The sequence below is a fragment of the Panicum virgatum genome, chromosome 8N (genome assembly GCF_016808335.1).
Source record: "Panicum virgatum strain AP13 chromosome 8N, P.virgatum_v5, whole genome shotgun sequence".
In the NCBI taxonomy this organism is placed as follows: Eukaryota; Viridiplantae; Streptophyta; class Magnoliopsida; order Poales; family Poaceae; genus Panicum; species Panicum virgatum.
This window is the reverse complement of record NC_053152.1, coordinates 37,793,625-37,813,766: the sequence shown is the minus strand read 5'-3', so window position 1 is coordinate 37,813,766 and position 20,142 is coordinate 37,793,625. Positions and strand designations below refer to the sequence as shown.

The window sequence follows — 20,142 nt, the reverse complement described above, 5'->3', positions numbered from 1 at the left end:
CCCACCCCCTTAAACAAGGGCCCAGCTCTGATACCAAATGATGAGTTCGGCCAGGTGGGATTGGATGAAAAGCCTGACACACCAATTCGGATTCCTCGAATCCCGCAATCTTAGCACCGACAGCCAAAAATACGACGCACCGATCCTTCCTCAGGAGCCCACTAGGGCCCAATGACCTGAACCTCGGCAATCTTAGCACCGCACTCCGGCACACCCACTCAGGAAAAGGCCCAATCACCCCAAAAGACTAGTTCAATAGGGGAAGGGTGGCTCTCCCTTTTAAGGTGGCTTTCTCCTCCCAAGTTAAGAAAGGTGGGATTATTCAAAGGCTCACACGGTCGCCGCCCGACTACAACTGGGCCACTTGGCCCATTTTTTTGTTGCGTCTTTGCCAGCGGGTAATAGTGGAGGATGTCCTCATTATGTGTCCAATCCACCACTGAGATGACAAGTCGCAGTGAAAAAGTAGAGATAGAATATATTTGAAGTGTCCAAATGACCGCAGCGACGAATTGGACAAATAGATGCAAAGTCAGCTGCACTGGTTACACCGGTGCTGGGCCCAGCACCGGTGTAACCAGTGGGCACCGGATGAACCGACGATAGGGTGTCGGTACATTGGGCTACATAGAAGTCCAGCCGGGTGAAGGAAGCCAAGAGGCACCGGTTGAACCGGTGGTGCCAAGTTGAGGCACCGGTGCAAAGCACCATACTATTGACCAGAGAGTATGTCAAGTGGCCAGGACACAATTCTTCAGCACCGGTTGAACCGATGAGGCGTCAGTGCAATGCACCGGTCTAACTGGTGACTACTGCATCAGCATGTCAGAAGGCCAATGGCTAGCTTAGAGCTGTGAGTGACCGGTTACACCGGTGCCCTGCGCAGAAAAGGCCCAACGGCTACAAACGACTCTATGGACTTAGTGGGCTATATATATGCCATCCGCCAGGCTTTTCAAGGTTGCTGAAGTTCAGAGACATCACACCCACATCCAAGAACACCTCCAAGCCATCCAAGAGCATAGTGATCATATTTTTAGTCCTCAGCACACATTTGAGAGTGTTAGTGCTAGGTTAGCTCTTTAGAGAGTGAACGAGCAAGGCTTTGTGCCTTTGTGCTATGGTTCTTTAGTGAACCAACAAGATATCTTAGTGCACCGGCCCCTTGGAGCTTTGAGGCTTGCTGGCAACATCAACGACCCTCCGGCTTGGTGTGGAGCGGCGTGGACGACCTTGTGCGGGGGACGTGGAGATCCCCATCCTTTGTGGAGAAGCTCCTTAGTGGAAATCGGGATCAAGGTGACCGTTGTTGACGGTCGTTAAGTGCAAAATATGACCGTCAACTATACTCATAAAAGAAGGAAAACTATACCTCTTACCCACATATTTGTATCACTAACCTAGCTCCACAGTTGTTTTTGAAGATTTATGATTTTAGGAGCACAAGTCCGGAATAAGAAGAAAACACGACGAATACATAGACAAAGTCGCAAACGATCGCGTCCTGAGTAACACATGCAAAGAAGTCCCACAAACCAGACCAAACCAACCAACCAAACCCAGGCACCGACCATCTAACATCAGGAGCCACTAGGCAGTGTACCAGAGAAGGGCAGTGTCCAGAGGCGGCAACAAGGGGTCGGCCGAACCCACATGTCAGGATTTCCTGCTGATTTTTGGCGGGAAGCCTGATCTTATCCTCTAGAGGTCGGTTAGGGATGATTCCATGTAAAGAGTTGACGGGATCCGACCTCAACCACTATATAAGAGGCCTCCCACCACTCTCACCACACATACCACTTGAAGGCCTCTCTCTCACACTCTCTTGTGACTTGTACTCCTTAGGGTAGTGGAGCTAGGCTAGTACTTCATCTCTTTAGCGAATCCAGTCGTCCTCGGGGTCGGCAAGCAATCCGCGACCTCTGGTATGGCTTTGTATTCTGACTATCATTATGCTATTCATACTGAGTTCATTCTTAGTTATCTTGCTATGTTCTTAGCATGCTTAGCCTTGATCTGTGCTTCATCAAGTTATACTAGTTGCTTGCTTAGACCAGATGATCTGGGTAAGGATATCAGTTCGTTGTGCTTTCGGGCTTGCGTTAGCATCTTACCTGTCCATCCGAAGGGTGGGGGACCCGGGAGTGCTAGGGTAGTGACTTCATATGCGGACATGGTGCCGGGCTATGCGGGATCCTTCGGATATGATGGTGCTCCACGGTGTGACTGGGGTAGACCGCAGGTGGTGACAGCCTTGTCGGTCCGCCGGGAAGCTGCTTCTCGGTTAGCGTACTCCGCGACGGTCGGGTATCGTGTAGGAGTTCATGCAAAGATGAAACGGGACTGGATGTTCTCCAGTGCAGGTCATTCTCTCCGATCTCCCTAATTTCCCGGCACCTGTAGTTCTAAGCATGTGACTAACGTAACTTATCTGCTAGCATGAATAGTATACTAGGATCTTTGCCTATGCTCACACCAACCTTAGAATTGCTTGTTTACTCTTTATTCTTGAGAGTTGGCTATTCTGTGTGTGTCACATTACCCCTGATTATCTATCATTTATCATTTGCCCCTGTGTAGTCAGTGGTCCTCATCTTACTTCATACGTGTCACGGTTATGAAACTAGTAAATAAACTTTACACAACCTAGCCATCCCTTGGGAAAATATAAATAACGATACCCTGAATACTTCTGGGTGAAATGCTACAATAGTATATCTGTGCGCTTGCAAATCTTTCTGTAAACATTAAGACATACCAACACGGCATTCTCTTGGTGGCGTTGCTAGGAACTAACCCCTCCTAGTGGCGACGCTAAGAAATGGCAACAAGCATTTCTGGCGCCGTTACCGGGGATGGCACTAGGTGTAAAGTTATTTACTAAGTACATAAACATGGCAATATAAGTAAGAGGTAGCTACTGCTTATATAGGCTAATGTGTTTATCTTTTTGTTTCCTCCTGATTGGGTGAAAACAGGGTAGTGTATGTCTGGTTTCTCCTTGCCGACAAACTTTGTTGAAAATCCCGAGAAGCTCGTGAGAAGGGTCCGACCTTGCGTCGTCCCTCCTCCGATCTCGCAGTCGATGAGTGAACCAACTTTCCAAGAACCATCAACGATCACCGAACCCATGGCTGAGAAGACTCTTCGCGACTTATCCGTCCCCTCAGCTGCCAATGTGGCAACTGGATCCAACGTTGATGTTGAGGACGTGAACTTTGAGCTGAAGTCCAGCCTCGTTAACATGGTGCAAGCTAGCCCATTCTATGACAAGCCGAATGAGGACAACATCCAGAGCCCATCTCGATGCTGCTGCTGGAGGAAACACTGGTTTTATCAGACTAAGGAAGCCGTCAGCACATCAGGCTCCGCCTGTTTCCTTTCTCCCTCCTGGGGAAGGAGAAACACTGGTTTTATCAGACTAAGGAAGCCGTCAGCACATGGGACAAATGTCCCACGGCGTTCCTTGCTAAATTCTTTCCGTTGGGCAAAACAAATGCCCTACGTGGAAGAATTTCAAGTTTCTAGCAGACAGGGATGGAATCCATCCCAGAAGCTTGGGAGAGACTGCAAGAATACATACTCGCCTGTCCTCATCACGGGATGGACGAGTGGCTCGTGCTTCAAAGCTTCTACAATGGGCTAATGACAACATCCAGAGCCCATCTCGATGCTGCTGCTGGAGGAGCCTATCTCGACCATACAATTTCCAAGGCTACGGCCTTAATTGAAAAGATGGTCTCCAACCAGGGCTGGAACGAGGAGCGTTCCCAGACCAGAACCAAGGGCGGAATGCATACCGTCAAGGAGACGGGCATGCTCGCCGCCAAGCTGGACCTCCTACTAAAAAAGCTTGATGAAGGGAACCGGCCATAGATGCCTGTTCCCGTCCATGCCTTGAACTCGTACTTTGCGTGCGAGGTTTTGTGGTGACTGTGGACACTCGGGGAATGACTGCCCCGAGACCCGAGAAGACGCAGCCTACAACAACAACAACAACAACAACAACAACACTGGGTTCCGTCCACAAGGAGGCCAAGGGTGGTGTCAAGCACGCCCACCATTCCAAGGAGGAGGTAACAATTTTAACTCGAATTTCAATTCGAACCAACCCTCCTTGAGAGATCTAGTCTTTGGCCAAGCTAAAATAAACGAACCTTTAAACAAAAAGCTTGCTGCCAATGATAAAATTTTAGAAGGTATAAATGCAAAAGTTGAAATTCTTTCTTCTGCTCTTAAAAATCAATTAAGTTTCAACAAAATGATAGAAACACAACTTGCGCAAATCGCTGCTGCTATTCCTGTTTCTGAGTCCGGGAAGATTCCGGGGCAACCCGAATCTCCCGTTGAAACTGCAAATATGGTGTCTACTGGGTGGGGCAACCTTCCCTGGCAGACTTCCCGCACTAACCATGCAAGCAGGTACAATCCCTCGAAGAATGACACATGAGATGGCCTGGTAGCAGCAATTCAAGAAGATCCAGGGGTCCCCATGATCAGTTGCTCAATTTTTGATCAATACTATGAGCATGCACTCTGCGACCTGGGGGCCAGCGTCAATGTTCTGCCCATGGTAATATACGAGAAACTCTTATACCCTGCTCTTTCCCCAACATATATGTGTGTGCAGCTCGCAGACTCTACAATTCAGTATCCCGAATGGATAGCCAAGAATGTCCTGGTCCGTGTGCGAGACTCCTTCGTCCTTGCAGATTTTGTAGTGATGGATATAGAAGGTGACCTCGGAATCGAGCTCATTCTTTGGCGACCATTCCTGAGGGCCGCCAGAGCAAGGATTGACGTACAAAGAGGAGAAATCCGCTTCCGCGTCGGAAAGGAGGACATGTTCTTCAGATTCAAACAAAGGGAAGAGCAGTGTAACGGCCCAGGTTTTTAAATAGCCAATTTAGGGTAATTAGAACCAAATCATGCATCATGTGCTTGAATTGCTTGAAAAAGGATCTTTTTGTATTTATAAAAGGTTATGTGTGTAATTATGATTTTATGCAAGGTCCTTTCTGTAGTTATATAGAATAGGGTGTGCTATTATAGCTTTGTGGAGGGTGTTTTTGCAAAATTCAGTGCATTTATTGCTTGGCAAGAAACTTTTCAAATCAGCCCATATTTGAAGTGAAATTGCTTGAAAAAGACAAAATTCCTAGAACTCAAATTCCCTTCTATGTTTTAAAAAATTAGCTCTTGAATCTTTGGTCAAATAAATTTTTGCACAACATCAAAGTTGTAGATCTTGAAAAGTTGAACAACTTTCATGTTGGGCACTTTTTCATTTGAGCCCTAGATTAATAGTTATCAATGTTTTACAGTTAGGTCCCTGAAATTTTGGAAATTCTGTTTAGGTCCCTGTCTTCTTCCCCAGCCTGCCTGCTCTGCTTCCCGCGCCGACCGACGGTGCCACGCCGCCCGCCGCCGCTCTGGGCCGGCCGGAGGCCAACTCCAGTTTCGCCGCCGCCCCACGCGTCACCCCTTGACCCCTGGACCCACTTTCCCCGCGCGCTGGAGCTCCCTCCCTTCGCCACGCCGCCCAGAACCATCTCGCGGTCGCCACCTCGCCGTCGCCGTGGCCCGGCCAAGACACACCCCCAGAGCTCGATTTCTCGTGCGCAGCCGCAATACAAGTACCCCAGAGAGCTTCATCCCTCGTTCTTTTGCCAATTCCCCACTCCCAGAGCTCGGAACGCTGCTGCCGCCCATATCCACGCCGACGAGCTCACCCTCGCCGTCGAACCGTGCCTCCGCAGCTCCTCCGCCCGCGCTAACCCCCTAACGAGCTCCGACGTGAGCCCGTGCAGCTGCTCGACCGCTTTTCCTCGCCCAAACCCCACGGGAACCACCCCGCCGCCGTGCTCCGAGCCCTCACTACCGCCGCTCGCCGTGGACCGACGTCCTCCGACCACCTCCTCACCAGCCAAGGGTGCCCAGAGGTCCGCGTTGGCCTGCTCGTCGTTTCCCCCAACCCCAACCCCGCCGCCGGCGACTCCTTTCGCCGAATTTGGGCCGGCCATCCTCTCTCTGTTCTTTTCCCCACGGCCAGGGACCCCGAGTTAGAATTGGGAAAAGCCCAGGGGGCTGTCTGCGAAGCTCTAGACTCAGAGGAATAGTGCTTCAAGGACCTCCTTGTAATTTCTAGCAGTGATTTTTGAAATTCCATAGAAAATCATAGGAAATTCATAAAATAGCAAATCTTGATGTTTTGGAATCCTTGTGTAAAGCTCTTTGCAGTAGAACCATAATATGGTAGGTGTTTGTTGCAAGTTTTTGCTGTGCAAATGATTTTGTGTCACTAGTTAAATAAATACTAGTTCTTTAATCTTTTTCTTATCTGATGCTTTAAAGCTTGTATTGCTATGAAATTTTGGTGGTAGTTTATTTATGTAACACTTGTTTTGTTATAAAAATTTCATGGTCAGTTCCCTTGTGTAGTTATTTATTTGTTTTAATCTTTGTTTAGTACACTTTATTTATGGTAAATAGTTTCTGTTTGTAATAAATCATGATTTTATTTTGGCATGTTCTTTTTGAGTAGTTTAGTTTGTCCAGGAAGTTTAAGCTTCAGTTCATGGCTAGATCAGTAGTTAAAATTGATTTTTGTTAAACTGATGTCTGTTTTGTTTATTTTCTCAGAATAAATTCTATGTAGATAAAATCATGAAAAATTCACAGTAGCTAGATCATCCCTGTGTAGATCTCATGTTAAATTTTGAGCTTCTGATCTTCTTTAGTTTGACCTGTGTAATTCTTGCTTGTTCTAGATGTTATCGTAGTAAATGATTTTTTGTGTTTAAATGGTTAAATGTCTTGGCATGATTTTTTTACAGGGTAGATTACTTTGTTCACGTTCTGTTTAGGGTAATTTTGGTAGATTTTAGTACTTTTTGTACTCTGATTTGTTAATTTATTTACAAACCATGACTTACTTGTATAGGAAAATCACCACCACTCATTTTGTGAAGTTAGTTAACTTCTTTTGTGCTGTTGATCATAATGCCTTGTGTAGTTAAATTTGTTATTTAACTACTCTATAAACGATTGCCCATGTATGTTTATAATGTTGTTCTTGCATTACATATAGACACGACTACCTTATCGGACGGGACGTACGAGTTGATCCCGAAGTCTGACAGAGGTGATCTAGAAGTCCAGGTGAATGCAGCTGAACTAACTGAAGCCCCGAACCAAAGTTCGGAAGAGCCTAGAGCTGAAATAGTTAGCAACTACCGAGAAGGCAAGCCCCGGACATAACCTATACTTCAAATTAATATCATTTACTGTATTATTTTACTTGTGCATTTACAGTTCATAGGAGTTGAATTGAAACCCTAGATGCATGATCCTAGGAACCTATGTACTGAACACTAGACCTGAGTTCGACTACTTGCTAAGCTTATAGGACCGGTAAAAGTCGAGTGATTGCCTGTCACTCGCGAGCTTTATAGGATTTGCTTGTTTACTTTCTGTTATCAATATAAGGACGACGGACGGGGTTGTGTTCGATATCATGACCTTAGGTGAGACCCCGTCTGTGTTGATGAACTTGCTAAGGTCGCAGTGTGTGGTAGCGGTGGTTAAGTTTTTGAAAGTACTAGCCACATGCCGTAAATATGGTACGCGGCAAGCCTAGTAGCCGATTGGACCGGGGAGTGGATATACCTCCCACTCTCTCATAGGGATAGGTTTTATTTTATGTTGCGCAACACTACGACTTCAAGGGACAAGGGTGGACCGGGCACGGGTGGACCTTGGAGCCCTGTAGTCGGGGAGAGTGGCACTATCCACAAGCCGGAAAGAAAGGTCAACGGTTGTTTGGAAACGACCCGACGGTGTTCCAAACGTGTGTGTTAGGTTTATCCTTGCAAGGTTGAATTTCGATTCAGAATCGTCCGCCTCTCACGATGAAATGAGACTGCTTAATCCCTTTGCCACACAGAGTAATAAGAGCAACAATATTATTTATTAATCTTGATGTTTGCTTAGTTTTCTACCATGTTTGGATAGTAGTTGCTTACATAGAATGGTTAATCTACTAGAATCTTGAAGGCTAAAACTTGAAAGTAAGGATCTACTCTGTATTGCTTTTCAGCAAAAAGGAAAACCAGAGCCTCACAATCCTTGCATAGTCTAGCTATAGTGGGCTACTTATACCCGTTGACGGTTAAGTCTTGCTGAGTATTAGAATACTCAGCCTTGCTGTTGAAACCCTTTTTCAGGTATGAGTCTTGAGGACCAGGTCGCTAGTTTGACCTATCCCTGCTCTTTGCCTCCTGGCTGGTCTGTAGAGTGGGATTCGTCTTCGGCCGGCAAAGACCATGACGAGTGATACCTTGCTTGGGCTAGCTTGGTATACTTTTGCGACGTGTTGTAGCCATCGTTGTCTCTTTCCGCTGCTTTCAAACTCTGAAGTTAAAGTTATGATTTGTATAACTGCTTTTTAAAGTTTGTACTTGTAATAATATTTTAGAACTGGTTTGTAATCATTTTATGCCTGTGTTGCAAAACTTGTGGTTGTAATATCTCTGGACTCGCCTTCGTGCGGGGTATGCTTGTTCGATCCAAGAACCGGTGGTTGTATCGGGACGTTACCCGACAGACCCAGAATTATTCCGTTTGAAGTGCGTTTGAGCTAATGTTGCTTTTATGGTGATGGCCTGCGCACTTGAGCCGGGATAATTTTGGCGGTTCTGCCACAGCTGGCATCAGAGCTACAAGCATATACCAGAGGTGTTGGAACCTTAAAAATCGCTTTCCATATAAAATTGGAACCATAAAGAATTTCGGAAAACTACGTTGGATTCGTTAAGAGTTGTGTTTAGAACGTAAAGTCCTAAGGAATTTATGGGAATTACTAGGTGGTTATTTTTGTATGGTTTATGTTATCTGACTTCCAGCACTTTATATTTTGTCAAACCATACTCACAAGCAACTCTTAATTCTTGTAACGACGCACCTACGTGAGGTAAGATGGTAAGGATCCTCAGTCAGCTGAGGGAGTCTGACCTTCCCGTCGGCGATGCGAGCCGAACGCTGCCCTCAAGCAGTGGCTTACTTGAGGTGCTTCCAATATACCGACTATTAGTTGACTATATTGGAAGTAAAGTGTGCTCAGTCAGCTGAGGGAGTCTGACCTTCCCGTCGGCGATGCGAACCGAACGCTGCGCTCAAGCAGTGACTTACTTGAGCTGCTGCCAATATACCGATCTCGGTCGACTATATTGGGAGTAAAGGGACTCGTGAATACGCCACTAAGTAGCGTATGTTAACGTTGGCCATACGGCGGAAATTGTATGGCTGCCGCTTCTATAGTGAGCGGTAATGTTTGGGGACGCTTTCATGGATGCTGGCATGAAAGGTTCATTGGATATATATATGTTTTGTCAATCTTCTGCAGGTACACTAACCACGATTCGATAAGTTAAGAACGGTTAGAATGTATCGACTAGTTATATAGGGAGAGCCGTATTTATGTATGCCACCGTGCTAACCACGTAAGCCCAACGATAGTTGGCAATTGTTTATCTTGTGAGGACGGTTAGGACGTGCATGCATATTGGTTGATGTTTACTTTGGTTCCTCGTCTGTGAAGTTGTTACATAAGCTTTGTAAGGAATTTCTAGTATGAATCCTCATAGATAAGTGTTAGTGTGCTTAAAACATGAGTGAGTGAAATTTTGATTTTAGGAGCATGCTTGTTAAATGCTTAGACTTTCTTGGTTGAAAAAGATGGTTTCGAGTCATGCCTTCATCCTAAGCCCCATCTTGATGTCTAGTGATCTTTTCATTCCTTAGAATATCAAATGATGAAACAGTACCACTTGGACTACCAGTTTGGAAGATCTTAATCCTTTTCTACTTGCCAAATCTCTTTATTTGTGCATTTCTACGCTGTTTGATGAATACTAAAAATGTTGCAAATTTTGTAACATGGGTGCTCATCAAATTTTAGCCTATTGAATCTGTGAGACTATATTTTTAGTCCAATCACTACTATGATCGCTGTTGATTAACAGCGTAGCACAAGAACCCTGTCCATTCGATCGTCTAAGATCTATCTAGAAATCTGCCTTTCTATTGTATCTGGGAAATACAAAATTATTTGGCCTAGTATGTGACCTGATCTATAGTTGATCACGTGGAAAGTTTTGTTCGGAAAATGTGTTCTCTGGCTGCTACTAAATTTTCCCTAGTTAATGAAAGAATTACGCATTGCAGATGATGCAAGGGTCACCCAATGCTCCTGCAGGGTTGAGAAGTGCTTGTGATAGCGGACAGCCACTACTGTCCAACCTGGTTGAACTCGTGGCTACTCAGACCAAACTACTCCAGCAACTTGCTCAGAGACAGCAAGAGATTTATCAACTCCTACAGCAACAACACCAGCTAGGGGAAGGGTATGATGTCCCCCAGCCTCTGGTTGCAGAATCTCAAGAGCTCAATGAAGGAATAAAGGAGATGAGGGATGTTTACTTAGACTCCCTAACGCCACCATCGCGACCTCCGATGGAACTTAAGGCTCGACAAGCAAAGCGTCGAACTCTCAAGCATGACCAAAGCGACATAGACTTGACTGGGTGGGAAATTACCTGCACGGATTTCATCCCACGTGGTGGTTCAGGCAAAATAAAACGTTGCTTCAATTGTGGGAATCCTAACCACTTCGCTCGACACTGCTCCCAGCCTAGACGACCAAAACGGGGTCAAGATTCTATGCAGAACAACAAAAATAAGGGAAAGAGACAGGATAGTTTACAAGGAAAGGTTGGAAGTACCCCACTATCCGATCTTCTTGAAGGTGCACCGGTTATGACGGGTATATTCTCTATTCTCAAACCGTCTAGCCCTTACTTTGCATATCAAAGGGAAATCTCATTATCCTCCTTGCTCGTATAACTCTCCTTGAAGACTAAAAAGAGTGGCAATCAAGAATACTAGAATAACACGCAGGATCATTACTAGCATGGTTGTAGCATAGCCATTACTTAAACATGTGCATCATGGGGCTCAATTACAATTAACATCATATGCATCTGGGAAGGGATTTGCGTTTATCACCTAACCCTCCATCTTTCGTTCTAGCCATGCACATTATTTAGGTTGCTATATTTTTACCTTGTCGTGGTGTCTGTCACTGACCAATGGTGCCGCGACGGGATCTAGGGCCTCGTGTGTGCTGCAGCCATACGTTTGTGCCACTAGAAGCGCGCTGGTATCTTGGTACGTGTAAGCAATACCCCGACAATCCATTTTTCGCGACCTGAATATTGTGTTAACTTGGGGTTTTGATTCGGCCAACAAAAACTGTGAGTTTTGGTATATCCTTCTGGGTCACTAACCAGCATTGTAATCATACATCTTGAGGATGCATCATTCTCATAGTCATCGAGCATATGCATCTCGCATCATATTGTTTAATTTAATCAACAGTTTGAGCAAAAATGTCCTTGAGCAAAAACTCCCCTTGATATCTATTCTATTTAGATTCACCACCAGGGTGAGACCTTGATTCTACCAGAACTTAGGTCCTCTCTTCTTTACAAGAATCCTACTATATGTCAGTACTAGAATAGTCCACCAGTCTTTTCCAACCAACCTTGATGGTGATTGTGATCTCGTATTTTATCCACCGACTCTTGCCGCAAAGAATGAAATCCTAGAGCCTTTAGTGTGGAAAAACAATTGATTAGTTCACACAATCGTACAGTAATTCCTCTCGCTCATAAATTCATACCTTGTTTCTTGAACTTTCTCTAAGTTCTCAATCCTTATCTACAAAAGATCATATCGTCAACATCAACCTTCTCTATTGTGACTTTGTCCTGTTGGCTTTGATGGTTAGTCTACTCCTCTTCCCTTGAGAGTTTTTCGTTCGGAATCTCGGGACGAGATTCTTTTTAAGGGGGGTAGGCTGTAACGGCCCAGGTTTTTAAATAGCCAATTTAGGGTAATTAGAACCAAATCATGCATCATGTGCTTGAATTGCTTGAAAAAGGATCTTTTTGTATTTATAAAAGGTTATGTGTGTAATTATGATTTTATGCAAGGTCCTTTCTGTAGTTATATAGAATAGGGTGTGCTATTATAGCTTTGTGGAGGGTGTTTTTGCAAAATTCAGTGCATTTATTGCTTGGCAAGAAACTTTTCAAATCAGCCCATATTTGAAGTGAAATTGCTTGAAAAAGACAAAATTCCTAGAACTCAAATTCCCTTCTATGTTTTAAAAAATTAGCTCTTGAATCTTTGGTCAAATAAATTTTTGCACAACATCAAAGTTGTAGATCTTGAAAAGTTGAACAACTTTCATGTTGGGCACTTTTTCATTTGAGCCCTAGATTAATAGTTATCAATGTTTTACAGTTAGGTCCCTGAAATTTTGGAAATTCTGTTTAGGTCCCTGTCTTCTTCCCCAGCCTGCCTGCTCTGCTTCCCGCGCCGACCGACGGTGCCACGCCGCCCGCCGCCGCTCTGGGCCGGCCGGAGGCCAACTCCAGTTTCGCCGCCGCCCCACGCGTCACCCCTTGACCCCTGGACCCACTTTCCCCGCGCGCTGGAGCTCCCTCCCTTCGCCACGCCGCCCAGAACCATCTCGCGGTCGCCACCTCGCCGTCGCCGTGGCCCGGCCAAGACACACCCCCAGAGCTCGATTTCTCGTGCGCAGCCGCAATACAAGTACCCCAGAGAGCTTCATCCCTCGTTCTTTTGCCAATTCCCCACTCCCAGAGCTCGGAACGCTGCTGCCGCCCATATCCACGCCGACGAGCTCACCCTCGCCGTCGAACCGTGCCTCCGCAGCTCCTCCGCCCGCGCTAACCCCCTAACGAGCTCCGACGTGAGCCCGTGCAGCTGCTCGACCGCTTTTCCTCGCCCAAACCCCACGGGAACCACCCCGCCGCCGTGCTCCGAGCCCTCACTGCCGCCGCTCGCCGTGGACCGACGTCCTCCGACCACCTCCTCACCAGCCAAGGGTGCCCAGAGGTCCGCGTTGGCCTGCTCGTCGTTTCCCCCAACCCCAACCCCGCCGCCGGCGACTCCTTTCGCCGGATTTGGGCCGGCCATCCTCTCTCTGTTCTTTTCCCCACGGCCAGGGACCCCGAGTTAGAATTGGGAAAAGCCCAGGGGGCTGTCTGCGAAGCTCTAGACTCAGAGGAATAGTGCTTCAAGGACCTCCTTGTAATTTCTAGCAGTGATTTTTGAAATTCCATAGAAAATCATAGGAAATTCATAAAATAGCAAATCTTGATGTTTTGGAATCCTTGTGTAAAGCTCTTTGCAGTAGAACCATAATATGGTAGGTGTTTGTTGCAAGTTTTTGCTGTGCAAATGATTTTGTGTCACTAGTTAAATAAATACTAGTTCTTTAATCTTTTTCTTATCTGATGCTTTAAAGCTTGTATTGCTATGAAATTTTGGTGGTAGTTTACTTATGTAACACTTGTTTTGCTATAAAAATTTCATGGTCAGTTCCCTTGTGTAGTTATTTATTTGTTTTAATCTTTGTTTAGTACACTTTATTTATGGTAAATAGTTTCTGTTTGTAATAAATCATGATTTTATTTTGGCATGTTCTTTTTGAGTAGTTTAGTTTTTCCAGGAAGTTTAAGCTTCAGTTCATGGCTAGATCAGTAGTTAAAATTGATTTTTGTTAAACTGATGTCTGTTTTGTTTATTTTCTCAGAATAAATTCTATGTAGATAAAATCATGAAAAATTCACAGTAGCTAGATCATCCCTGTGTAGATCTCATGTTAAATTTTGAGCTTCTGATATTCTTTAGTTTGACCTGTGTAATTCTTGCTTGTTCTAGATGTTATCGTAGTAAATGATTTTTTGTGTTTAAATGGTTAAATGTCTTGGCATGATTTTTTTACAGGGTAGATTACTTTGTTCACGTTCTGTTTAGGGTAATTTTGGTAGATTTTAGTACTTTTTGTACTCTGATTTGTTAATTTATTTACAAACCATGACTTACTTGTATAGGAAAATCACCACCACTCATTTTGTGAAGTTAGTTAACTTCTTTTGTGCTGTTGATCATAATGCCTTGTGTAGTTAAATTTGTTATTTAACTACTCTATAAACGATTGCCCATGTATGTTTATAATGTTGTTCTTGCATTACATATAGACACGACTACCTTATCGGACGGGACGTACGAGTTGATCCCGAAGTCTGACAGAGGTGATCTAGAAGTCCAGGTGAATGCAGCTGAACTAACTGAAGCCCCGAACCAAAGTTCGGAAGAGCCTAGAGCTGAAATAGTTAGCAACTACCGAGAAGGCAAGCCCCGGACATAACCTATACTTCAAATTAATATCATTTACTGTATTATTTTACTTGTGCATTTACAGTTCATAGGAGTTGAATTGAAACCCTAGATGCATGATCCTAGGAACCTATGTACTGAACACTAGACCTGAGTTCGACTACTTGCTAAGCTTATAGGACCGGTAAAAGTCGAGTGATTGCCTGTCACTCGCGAGCTTTATAGGATTTGCTTGTTTACTTTCTGTTATCAATATAAGGACGACGGACGGGGTTGTGTTCGATATCATGACCTTAGGTGAGACCCCGTCTGTGTTGATGAACTTGCTAAGGTCGCGGTGTGTGGTAGCGGTGGTTAAGTTTTTGAAAGTACTAGCCACATGCCGTAAATATGGTACGCGGCAAGCCTAGTAGCCGATTGGACCGGGGAGTGGATATACCTCCCACTCTCTCATAGGGATAGGTTTTATTTTATGTTGCGCAACACTACGACTTCAAGGGACAAGGGTGGACCGGGCACGGGTGGACCTTGGAGCCCTGTAGTCGGGGAGAGTGGCACTATCCACAAGCCGGAAAGAAAGGTCAACGGTTGTTTGGAAACGACCCGACGGTGTTCCAAACGTGTGTGTTAGGTTTATCCTTGCAAGGTTGAATTTCGATTCAGAATCGTCCGCCTCTCACGATGAAATGAGACTGCTTAATCCCTTTGCCACACAGAGTAATAAGAGCAACAATATTATTTATTAATCTTGATGTTTGCTTAGTTTTCTACCATGTTTGGATAGTAGTTGCTTACATAGAATGGTTAATCTACTAGAATCTTGAAGGCTAAAACTTGAAAGTAAGGATCTACTCTGTATTGCTTTTCAGCAAAAAGGAAAACCAGAGCCTCACAATCCTTGCATAGTCTAGCTATAGTGGGCTACTTATACCCGTTGACGGTTAAGTCTTGCTGAGTATTAGAATACTCAGCCTTGCTGTTGAAACCCTTTTTCAGGTATGAGTCTTGAGGACCAGGTCGCTAGTTTGACCTATCCCTGCTCTTTGCCTCCTGGCTGGTCTGTAGAGTGGGATTCGTCTTCGGCCGGCAAAGACCATGACGAGTGATACCTTGCTTGGGCTAGCTTGGTATACTTTTGCGACGTGTTGTAGCCATCGTTGTCTCTTTCCGCTGCTTTCAAACTCTGAAGTTAAAGTTATGATTTGTATAACTGCTTTTTAAAGTTTGTACTTGTAATAATATTTTAGAACTGGTTTGTAATCATTTTATGCCTGTGTTGCAAAACTTGTGGTTGTAATATCTCTGGACTCGCCTTCGTGCGGGGTATGCTTGTTCGATCCAAGAACCGGTGGTTGTATCGGGACGTTACCCGACAGACCCAGAATTATTCCGTTTGAAGTGCGTTTGAGCTAATGTTGCTTTTATGGTGATGGCCTGCGCACTTGAGCCGGGATAATTTTGGCGGTTCTGCCACAAGCAGCGCATCCTAAACCGACAGGATGGCGAAGGGCAGGCACTTTGGAATGCACCAGAATCCCCACCATCAAGACCTACGACCACACGATCAAAAAGAAGACGTGCAAAGAAGGTGTGGCGTAAGGTCGCAAGCTCATCCTCGTCCAATTCTCCAGGACGAGCCGAGCAGTGGTAATCATAGCAGGAGAAAGGTCCCGCTCGTAAGACTCAAAACGACGAGTCCTTGCCGCAAGTAAATCGGTACGTATCTCATATTTATTTTTTCACCATTTTGCTTTTCTCGACTTTTTTGATTTTTCCCACTGCATATTTGAATTTTCAAAACACCCTTGCATGCTAGAAACTTTTCTAGCACTTTTTGACTTTCACAAAAATCCAAAACTAATTCCGAGCATGAAAATCCTTTGAAAAATAATTTTGAAAATCTTTCGAAGCAAAGTTTGGCCGGGCACCCAAAATTTCAAAACTTATAGTCATTAGGGAACCCATGGGCCCTGGCTGTCAGCTAGTGGGCCCACAGGGGGGCCGGCCGAACCCTAGGGTCGGCCGATGTCAGACCCGGGGCAGCTGGACTGCTTATAGGCATTGAATGTTCTAGAGTAAGGGTTAGCTCATGGATGTACCTTGCCTCTCTTGTAACTACCCAAATAGGCGTAGGACTACCTGCAGAACAAAGGAAACTACCCGATCGTGCTGTAGTAGGACTCCAACTGTACTCAGCTAGGACTTTCCATGTAAACCTATCCCCCGGATATATAAGGGCGGGCAGGTACCCCCTCAAAACACATCAACATCTAAGGCAATACAAACCACTACACAAGACGTAGGGTATTACACAACTCTCGGCCCAAACCTGTCTAAATCTTTGTGTTCCTTGCACCATCGAGTTCCAGAGCCTTCGATTCCTACCAACAAACCCTACTACTAAGGGTATCCCTGAGCAGGTTGGCGGTAAACACCGACAGCTGGCACGCCAGGTAGGGGACTCGGCGAGTTCATCGGCGAGTTCGATGGCCACCTTCGCTTTCAGCACCATGGCGCCTCCTCGAGGCACCACCTTCATCTTCGGATCGTGAGTCTGCGTCACCAATGGTTTGGGTGGCTTCGACAGCCACCTAACCATTCTTCCCACACTGAAGATCACCATGTCGGAAGATTACAACAAACTCGCCAGATCAAACAATTGTGGCATCATGTTGCTTCCCGACCTCGCCAAGGAGATCGAGACGAAACTCGAAGACAACTCGAGTTCCACTCGGATTCAGTTCGATCTCAAACCGAAATCTACTCGGATTGGGACTCGTCTTGCTCAACCCGTTTTAGGTTTGCGCAATTCATCATCTGCTTACAAATAGATGATTAGATCCATCTATGAAAATAGCTTGGATCATCTACTCCGCGTCAAAAACCACTCAGTCACCGCTATCTGGGAGGCACCCATTTTCGACGTATACCCAGATCCAGTCGAGTTACCTCAAGACAGCCTGGATTTCATCACCAATGCGCTGGCAAAGATGCAACTTAAATTTTGCCGTAGCCATACCCTCGCGGAACTACTCGACAACCTTCGGGAAGTTGCCAGCATTGATGACCTTCCATTCCAACACGGTACTCCCCTCGCAACCAAGAGCGAAACTAGGTCCGGAGAAACTGTCCTAGCTGATTACAACTCAGACCTAGAAAGGTTCTCTCCCGTTTGTTTGGTTCCTGTGATCATCCAACAACCTGAAGCTAGTCAGCATGATCCAAACGAAGCCTTGGATCAGATCTCAGCAAACAATCTGACCCAAGATGCTCCACAAAATGAAGATGAAGCTACTCGCACAGCCCGCATGGCAAGAAATCGACATAAAGAGGAGCGCAGGGTTCATGCGGCCGAATGTGCTCGTCTTCCTCCGTGCAACCTCAATAATGAATTCAACAATGTCGCAGATCCTATCTTCAGAACACCAATTGCTGCGATGACAGAAGCAACCCTGCGACTCATGTAGATGCCTCAAAACCCGGAGATGGAGCGTGTCATACACCTTGCCAAGAACGCTGTTGAATAACTCGAGAGACAAAACTCGTTGTCCTCACTCCATGGTACCCGGTCGAGGGCCACTGCAACAGTCATACCAGGAGGATCAAGAAGTTACAAGCAAGTCACACTCCTGGAGGCCATCATCGACAACAACAGTTGGAGGAGCAAAATCAAAGAAACCAGGAGGATCGAGAAGTTACAAGTAACCATCGACCCAGGGCAAACCAAGCCCCTGGACCTCAGTCAAATCGCAACAACAACAACCGCGGGCGCAACAAGGAGGAAGCAGCCGATTCCATAGTGGAAGCATGGGACATCATCAACGCAAGACGCAGATCGCAGCTTGCAGACAACTCCGACCGCTTCCAATTCCTTAGCAGAGTCTTCGACAACGCCGACTACCCGAAGGATTTCGAACCCACGAACATCCAAAAGTACTATGGTAAGTAAGACCATGCTCAATGGTTACATTTATATTCGACCGCTGTTAGTGTTGCAGGGGGAGACACCAACACCAAGGTCCTCTACTTCCCGATGGCCCTGGAGCCTGTACCCCTCACGTGGCTCGAAAGCTTGGCGCGCGAGTCCATACACTCGTGGGATGACCTCAAGAAGGACTTCATCGACAACTTACAGGGGTCGCTACATCGAGTAGCCACTCGACACGCCCTGTCCATGTGCAAGCAGGTGCAAGGTGAATCGATCAGATCCTACGTCAAGGGATTTTTCGACATAAGAGCCACCATCCCCAACGTCGCCGACGACGACGTCATCGACTACTTCCAGAGCGGCATCACCGTTCAGTCTCTATACTGTGACTTTGGGTGTAATCGCCCCAAAACGGTAGTGGAGCTATGAGACATGACGAAGCGCTGGGCGGACGAAGAAGAGCAAGACGCCGTAACAACGACAACAACGGGAAGCGCCACAACGACCGTGGAGAGCCCAGCAACCAGTGGGATCCTGTGTGTAAACGCAAGCCTGATGACACTGTCGGCACTATGGAACGCACCCTGTGTGGTAAAAAGGGCGACAAGCCGCAGGACCAGTTCGACAAGATTCTTCATAACAAGAGATGTCCAATCCACCCCAAGAGCAACCACTCAATGTGGGAGTGCATGATCCTGCGCAAATCCTTCCAGTCGGCACCTGCAGTCGCTCCTAAGAAAGAAGAGGACAAAGACGATGAAGACGACAAGAAAGACCATGATGGTTTCCAACAGTAACAAAATGTCGTCAACGTCATATTTGGAGGAGATCCCAGCTTCTCTAAGCGAGCCCAGAAGCTCCTACTCAGAGAGATCCTCTCAGTCGAGCCAGCAATTCAAAGGCCACTGAAATACAGTGAGGTCCCCATTACCTTCTCCAGGGAAGACTAATGGACCAGCTTCTCTGAACCTGGAAAGTTCCCGTTGGTACTTGATCCAGTCGTCCAAGGCTCCAAGCTTACTCGAGTGCTCATTGACGGCGGAAGCGGGCTCAACTTGATTTTCGCAAGCACATTGGCAATAATGGGCCTCAACTACATGAGTTTGCTCACCCCAAGCAAGGCCCCATTCTACGGCATTGTCCCCGGGAACTCCTCTACACCAATTGGCTTGGTTACTCTCCCAGTCACATTTGGTACAGAAAAGAACTTCCGGACAGAGTACATCAAATTCGAAGTAGCCGACTTCGAGTCTTCCTACCATGCTATCTTGGGAAGACCAACGCTAGCCAAGTTCATGGCAGTACCACATTATGTGTACCTGCTCTTGAAGTTGCCAGGCAACACAGGAGTACTCTCATTACGTGGTGACCTCCTCAAGTCCTTTGAGTGCAACAAGGAAGCAATAGATCATGCTGCCACAATCCGGGTCCCTAGTTCTAGCAGCAAGATACTTGCTGCTGCCAAGGAACTCTCCCTCAAGGAGTCAATGCCTTTCAAGAAACCAAGCCAGTCATCGGTTAAACCTACTGGGGACGTGGGCACCAAGACAATCCAGCTACAAGAAGGTGACGACTCCAAAACCGCCATCATTGGAGCAGGACTGGGTGACAAATAGGAACTTGAGCTCGTCAACTTCCTTAGGGCCAACCGAGACGAATTCACATGGAAACCAGCGGATATGCCAGGGGTGCCCAAGGAGTTGATTGAGCATGCCTTGAAGGTCGACCCTAAAGCTACACCAAAAAAACAACGGTTGCGGCATTTTTCACCGGACAAGCGAGAAGCCATCAAGAAAGAGCTGGCGAAACTACTCACAGCAGGGTTCATCAAGGAAGTCTACCATCCTGAATGGTTTGCTAACCTTGTACTCATCCAGAAGAAAAATAACAATGAGTGGAGGATGTGCGTCGACTACACCGATCTGAACAAGCATTGCCCAAAG

The 20,142-nt window shown here is 46.1% G+C and overlaps 1 non-coding gene across 1 annotated transcript; it reads right to left on the bottom strand.

Annotated features, from left to right (window-relative positions):
- Positions 1-3,498: 3,498 nt before the first annotated feature.
- On the bottom strand, positions 3,499-3,605 carry LOC120686994. The gene has a single exon (XR_005680500.1). It is a non-coding gene; the product is annotated as a small nucleolar RNA R71 (small nucleolar RNA).
- Between the last annotated feature and the right edge of the window lie 16,537 nt (positions 3,606-20,142).